Raw genomic sequence first — 7500 nt, forward strand, 5'->3', positions numbered from 1 at the left:
AGGGTCTTGTCACACATGCCTTTGTTTGAAGACTGCGGAGGTGCTAAGGGTCCGGGCGTGATGTAGGAAAGAATAGTTTTGAAATATCATTTACATGGACGTATATGCATATATACTTGTATTCATACACACATACATATATAAATGAATAAATGCACACACATATGTATATCCATATATGTACACGTGTGTGTGTATACATATATATATTTTTTTTTTTTTTTTTTTTTCAACAGCCATTCACTCCACTGCAGGACATAAGCCTCTCTCAATTCATTACTGAGAGGTTATATGGCTTGCCTGATTGGATGTCCTTCCTAATCAACCGCGGTTTGTGCCACGGCGGTGACTTTCTGCGTTTGACTTCTCAAGGCGATATGTCGTTTTCTCGGGCTCGAGGCCAGTAGTGAGAGCGCAGGCATTTATACGACTGCCGCGCGAGGAATTGAACTCTGGACCACGAGGGTCGGAGTCCAGTGCTCTAACCATTAGACCATCGCGACAGTCGTGTGTGTGTGTGTGTGTGTGTGTGTGTGTGTGTGTGTGTGTGTGTGTGTACATACATACACACACACACACACACACACACACACACACACACACATACACACACAACACACACACATATATATATATATATATATATATATATATATATATATATATATATATATATATATATATACAAATATACATATATATATTTACATATAAAGCGCGTGCGTGAGAGTGCACACGCCCATAAAGCAGGAACTCTTCCCAGTCTCCGGAAGTGAACAAGGAAAATGTCTTTTCATTGACAATCTGAGGCTGAAATTGGCTCTCCCCCCCCCCGCACCCCCCACGGAGAAGGGATGCGTGAAGAGCAAATTGATTGGACATTTACCCTTTTTTTTTCTTATTTTCTGTTTTATCTTTGGTTGTATTTTCGGAAATAGCGAGTAGTGTAGTGATGAGGATAGCAGTAATGATGATTATGAGGAAGAGGAAGGGGAGGATAGTGATGATGATGATAATGATGATATCGAGGAGGAGAAGTGTAATGACGATGATGATGACGATGATGACGATGATGATAATGATGATGATGATGATGATGATGATGATAATGATGACGACGTGACGATGACGATGATAACAAAAAAATATATTAGCAATAATATAGAAATGATTATGATAACAATAATGAGAAGAAGAACAACAACAATAATAAAAAGAACAAAAACAAAAACAAAAAATACACGTAACTCAAAAATCAGTATAAAGATTCGGACGAAAGGCGATCGAACCCCACTCCAGCCTTTCCTTCGCGTCACAGAGAATTCCCTAAAGCGAGCAGCGTCTGTTGAATCAACCTTTTATTTTCCGAAATTTATCTCGCGTCTTTCTGAAACTTTCACTGAAGCTATACAGAATTTATAAATAAATAAACAGATAAATAAATAAAAATACTCACTGAAGTAAAAAAAAAAAAAAAAAGTGTACTAAATTATTATATTTCATAAATTTTCGTTTTTTTTTTTTGTCTTCTTTTTTTACATTTTTTTTTGTAAAATTGAAATGAAGTTAGATTACAGTTACGCTAGAAGAAGGAACTATTTTATGACTACAGTGAAGTTGCACGAAAGCTGTACTGAAGTTGATCTGAGACTGAATTACACTGAAGATACTGAAGCTGTAGTAGTTCTGGAAATATGCTAAATATAAAATGAAGTTTAATCTGTACTTGAAGCTATACTGCAGTTCTGCTGCAGCTTTAAGGCTTTAGTGAAATCACATCGAGGCTCTTAAAAAAATATCTAAATAAATAAATAAAATAGTTACACTGAAGCTATACTGAAGACATAATGACTTTTCATATTTTACTCAGTGTAGGGGACAGAGTGATCAAAATAAATAACAAAGATAAAAGTAAAAGCAATAATTGATATCTATTATAAAGATCATGATAACCATGATAATATTATGATATTTGTTTGTTTGTTTTCAACACCAATATTACAATAATGATAGTTAAAAATAATTATTTTAGTGATAATACCAATAACATTAACGATACTAAACGTGAGGATAAATATTAATATATACACCAATGCTTGAGTTCATGTGTGTAAGTGTGTACATGTGTGTACGTGTGTGCACGTGTGTGTGTGTGAGAGAGAGAAAGAGAAAGAGAGATAGAGAGAGAGTGAGAATGAGAGAGAGAGAGAAAGAGAGAGAGAGAGAGAGAGAGAGAGAGAGAGAGAGAGAGCGAGCGAGCGAGAGAGAGAGAGAGAGAGGAGAGAGAGAGAGAGGGAGAGAGAGAGAGAGGAGAGAGAGAGAGAGAGAGAGAGAGAGAGAGGAGAGAGAGAGAGAGAGAGAGGGAGAGAGAGAGAGAGGAGAGAGAGAGAGAGAGAGAGAGAGAGAGAGAGAGAGAGAGAGAGAGAGAGAGAGAGAGAGAGAGAGAGAAAGGATAAATATGCATCTGTGTTATACAATAACACGCAATAAATCAGAGAAAATAGGGCATAAAACATCTAAACTCCCAAATTACCCTCTTTATCCTTTTTGATAAGATACGCCAGACGTAACTCGATCCCGGAGAAAAAAAAACAAAATTAATAACGAGCGGGGCAGAGCAATGCCAGGAACGAAAACAAACTCGTATGGAAAACGAGCGTAATATAATACACAAAATGCCCTTTTTTTTTTTTTTTCTCTCCTCTCTCTCTCTCTTCTCTTTTCTTTCCCCCTCTCTCTCCCGGGTTTTTTTTTTTTTTACCCACATTTCCCTTGGGTTTTTTTTGTTTTTTTTTCATTTTTGGTTGCCGGTTTTGGGGGGGAAGGGAAAAAAAATGAAAAGGGGGGGGGGGGGAAAAAAAGGAATGGATAAAAAAAAAAAAAAGGGGGGAGGGGGGGGGGGGGGGGGGGGGGGGGGGGGGGCAAAAAAAAAAAAGGCAAAAAAAAAAAAAAAAAAAAAAGGGGGGGGGGGGGGAAAAAAAAGGGGGGGGGGGGGGGGGGGGGGGAAGGGGAAAAAATTTTTAAAATTTTTTCTTTTCCCCCTTCGTTTCTCTCTCTCCTTTTCCCCCCCTTTTTTGTCCCCAAACTCTCCCCGGAAAAAAAAAAACCCCCCCCCCAAAAAACACCCCCGGGCCAAAAAAAAAACCCCCCCCCCTTTTTTCCCCCCCTTTTCCCCCCCCCTTTTTCCCCCCTTCCCCTCCCCCTTCCCCCCTCCCCCCCCCCCCCCCCTTCTTCCTTTTCCCCCTCTCCCCCCCTTCCTCTCTCCTCCCCCCCCTTTCCCCCTCTCCTCTCCCCCTTCCCCTTCCCCCCTCTCTCTTTTCTTCCCCCCCTTTCTCTCCCCTCTCTCCCCCCTTTCCCCTTCACTTTCCCTCTCTCTCCCCCCCTTCCCTTTCTCCTTTTTCTCTCTTCCTCTTTTTTCCCCCCCCCCCCCTTTTTTTTTTTCCCTTCCCCTCTCCCTTTTTTCCCCCTCTTCTCTCTCCCCCCCCCCTTTTCCCTCTCTCCTTCCCCCCCCCCCCCCCCTTTTTTTCCCCTTTTTTCCTTTTTCTTTCTCCTTTTTCTCTTTTCCCTTCCCTCTCTCTCTTTCCTTTTCCCCCTTTCCCCCCCAAATCCCCCCTCCCTCTCTCTCCTCTCTCCCCTTTCCCCTTTTCTTTTTTTTTTTCCCCCCCCTTCTCTCTCTTTTCCCTCTTCCCCTCTCCCCCTTTTCTTCTCCCTCTCTCCCCCCTCTCTTTTCCCCCCCCCCTTTTTCCCTCCTCTCCCCTCTTCTCTCTCCTCTCTCTCTTTTCCTCTCCCTCTCTCTCTCTCCCCTTCTCTCTTTTCCTTTTCCCCCTCTTCTCTTTTCCTCTCTCTCCTTCTCTCCCCTCCCCCTTTCTCTTCCCCTTCTCTCTCCCCCTCTCCCCCCCCTTTCCCTCTCCTCCCCTTTTTCCCCTTCTCCCCCTCTCTCCCCTTCCCCTCTTTTTTTCCCCTTTTTCCCCTTCTTTTCCTCTCCCCCTTTTTTCCCTCTCTCCCCCCCTTTCTTTTTTCCCCCCCCCTTCTCTTTCCCTCCCCCCTTCCCCCCCCCTTTTTTCCCCTCTTCCCCCTTCCCCTCTCCCCCCCCCCTCTCCCCCCTTTCCCCCCCTCTCTCCTCTCTCCCCTCCCCCTTTCTCCCTCTCTCTCCCTCCCCTTCCCCCCCCCCCCCCCCCCTTTCTTTCTCTCTCCCCCCCCTCTCTCTCTCTCCCCTCCCCCCCCTTTCTTTCCCTCCCCCCCCAATTTTTTTTTTTTTTTTTTTATTTTCACACACCTTGCCCAGAGTGACTCAAACTGACCCTTTCTTTATAAGCTCCTTAGGCCGACTTTTGCATGCGCTACTTTAGAGACTTTGATACGCCCTAAAAGGACCATTCTCCGCAAAACAAAAAAAAGGTATTTTATCTTTTTTGCACTGTGCTTATTTAAACCAAAACCCAAACCTTCGCGGGGGCTGAAAGGTCTTACGTGGAGGTGAGTAACGTGCTTATATATATTCCTTTTATTTTTGGCTGTTTCTGCTTCATTTTTTGTTTCTTTGTTTATCTGGCTCCTATTTTCATTTTCTTTATTTTTTTGTATTTGTTGGATATATATCTTTATATATATATATATATATATATATATATATATATATATATATATATACATATATATATACATATATATATATATATATTTATTTATTTATGTGCATATATATGTTTATATATATAAATATATGTATATATGATATATATAAGAATATAAACATTTCAATTATATAATGTGAATGATCAATCGAGAAAAACTATACAGTTTTAGGATATACACACAAATAAAAAAAAACGGGAAACGAGAATAACACAGAAAACGGAGAAAGAAAACAACACAGAAAACGGAGAAAGAAAACAACACAGAAAACGGAGAAAGAAACAACAACACAGAAAACGGAGAAAGAAAACAACACGGAAAACGGAGCTCGAAGATTTATTTTCAGTTATGTTTACATGTTTTCGCTCTAATCCATTCCAGTAAATGACTTATAATCCATGGCTACTCTGCAAAGGTCGTGATGATTAAAGAGACTTCTGACACAGGACTCGGGAAACAGAAGCGCAAAATAAATGAAAATGGAATTGTTGGTTATCTTCACAGGGACTAGAAAATGGAGAGACAGCTTCCAGAAATTTGTTTTTTTTCTAGGGAACCCTTCATATGACCAGCGTTAAATTAGAAATGTCCTAGTACAAGGTAACTGTATTAATTTATGACCCTCCCGACCTCAGCTTCAGGTAAATAAACTCATGCACGCACACACATCAACGCCCACGCACACATACGAACCTACGCACAAGCACACACTCATAAATAAACTCGCACGGTTTATGGTCGCAAGAGGTATATGGTACGCGCGCACACAGATACAAACACACAGACACATAACACACACACACACAAACACACGCACACACACACACACACATGCACGCACACACGCATGCACGCACGCACATACACATACACACACGCACGCACGCGCACACATACACACTACACACACACACAACACACACACACACACACACACACACACACACACACACACACCACACACACACCACACTCGCTCGCACGCACAGACACACACGCATGCACTATTTTCTATCCATTATACACCAAATAAGGAATTACCTGGTCCTTCCTTCCATGAAAAATCATAAGCCTGTATCCCACAAAGACATCATTCTCTATCACAGCTCTAATCTCATGCACCCTGATGATGAATGTTAGGTTAATTAAGAACATTCCTTTTGTATTCCAGCGAACGTGTGGGAGTCTCGCTGTAATCAAACATCATTAGCTGACGGGAAGGAATGAGAAATGTATAGTCACCTTCCATTCATAAGTCGAGATTTTGTTTACGCTCGTCCGATGCGCTTTTGGTTACGGTTTGTTTTCATTAACAGGCTTTGGTATACCGTTGTAACTTTCTTGCGTTACTGTTGTTATTGTTCTTCGTGAAAATAGTATTCAGGATTATTATTATAATTGTTACTAATGGTATAAGGAACACTTGCGTTATGTAGAATATTACCGTTATCATAATAAAACAATAATTGTTTTATATCATTATTATTATGTCATGTATCGTTATCAATCATATTGTATTATCACAATTCAGTGGTAGAGGTTTATTTACAGGTATTTTCATCACCAACACCATCACTATCAACACAATATTATCCAGCCTATATCATATTTTGTATCCCTACCCTCATATAGACGTAAAATGACATGAAGTATACCCACAAAATATTGAAACTATATCACGTTCACTCAGTCACTTGAGAGCGCAATCAGGAACGTCGTTATGGGTTGATCGACAAGCCTTCAACCCTGACTGTTTTTTTTTCATTTTTTTCTTCTTCTTTTATAAATAGCCACAGATAAACGCACAAACTCTCTCTCTCTCTCTCTCTCTCTCTCTCTCTCTCTCTCTCTCTCTCTCTCTCTCTCTCTCTCTCTCTCTCTCTCTCTCTCTCTCTCTCTCTCTCTCTCTCTCTCATCTCTCTCTCTCTCTTCTCTCTCTCTCTCTCTCTCTCACATCTCTCTCTTCTCTCTCTCTCTCTCTCTCTCTCTCTCTCTCTCTCTCTCTCTCTCTCTCTCTCTCTCTCTCTTTCTCTCTTTCCACCTAAGCATAAGTGAAACGCTAAAAGTGGAATGATTTATCTCACAAACAAGGAAATGCACATAATTTTTTTTTCTTTTTATTTCACATGCCACAGAGAAGCGCTCTCCTTCATCCATCACCTTAGATTCTCTATATATTACGCCTTAGAAAATAAAAACACTCTTGACTCCAACTAAGCATTAAATTAAACCCTGAATTTAGAAAAAAAAGCATTACCGACCCTCTTTTGAAATTCCAGTATCTCGATATCCTGACTCCGGTTTACACCATTTGCATATCGTATCACAAAAACTGAAAGGAAAATATCGAAGTCTATCATGTGTCTAAGGACCTGTCATGACTCATCGTTTAATCACTTATTTTTTTGCCAAGGAAGTCTTTTATCTTATCAGTGACTGTAATAATGAATCATTCGGGATAGCAATAATAATCGCAGTAAGAACGGCAACAACAACAAAAACAATGATATCAACAATGGCAAATATAACTACAAACACAATGACAATAATAGCAACAAATGCAACAATGACAATAACATCAATAGCCACATCAACAACAACAACATCAATAACAACAACTACAACAACAACGACAAAATCCACCACCCATTCAAAAAAGGAAAATCACACCGCACACCATCCACCTAAGGAAAAATCACACCTCATTATTCCTCATTTTTGTCCCACAAAGAAAACTCTTACAAGCAACGGAAGTAATGAACCAATCCGCTTAGCAACAACAACAACAACAACAGCCAGCCAGCTCAGACGCAACAAGAGCCAAAGTTACTCTCAACTTGTTCACACCTCGAGCGCACACCTTCA

This window comes from Penaeus monodon, chromosome 4 (assembly GCF_015228065.2).
Source record: "Penaeus monodon isolate SGIC_2016 chromosome 4, NSTDA_Pmon_1, whole genome shotgun sequence".
In the NCBI taxonomy this organism is placed as follows: domain Eukaryota; kingdom Metazoa; phylum Arthropoda; class Malacostraca; order Decapoda; family Penaeidae; genus Penaeus; species Penaeus monodon.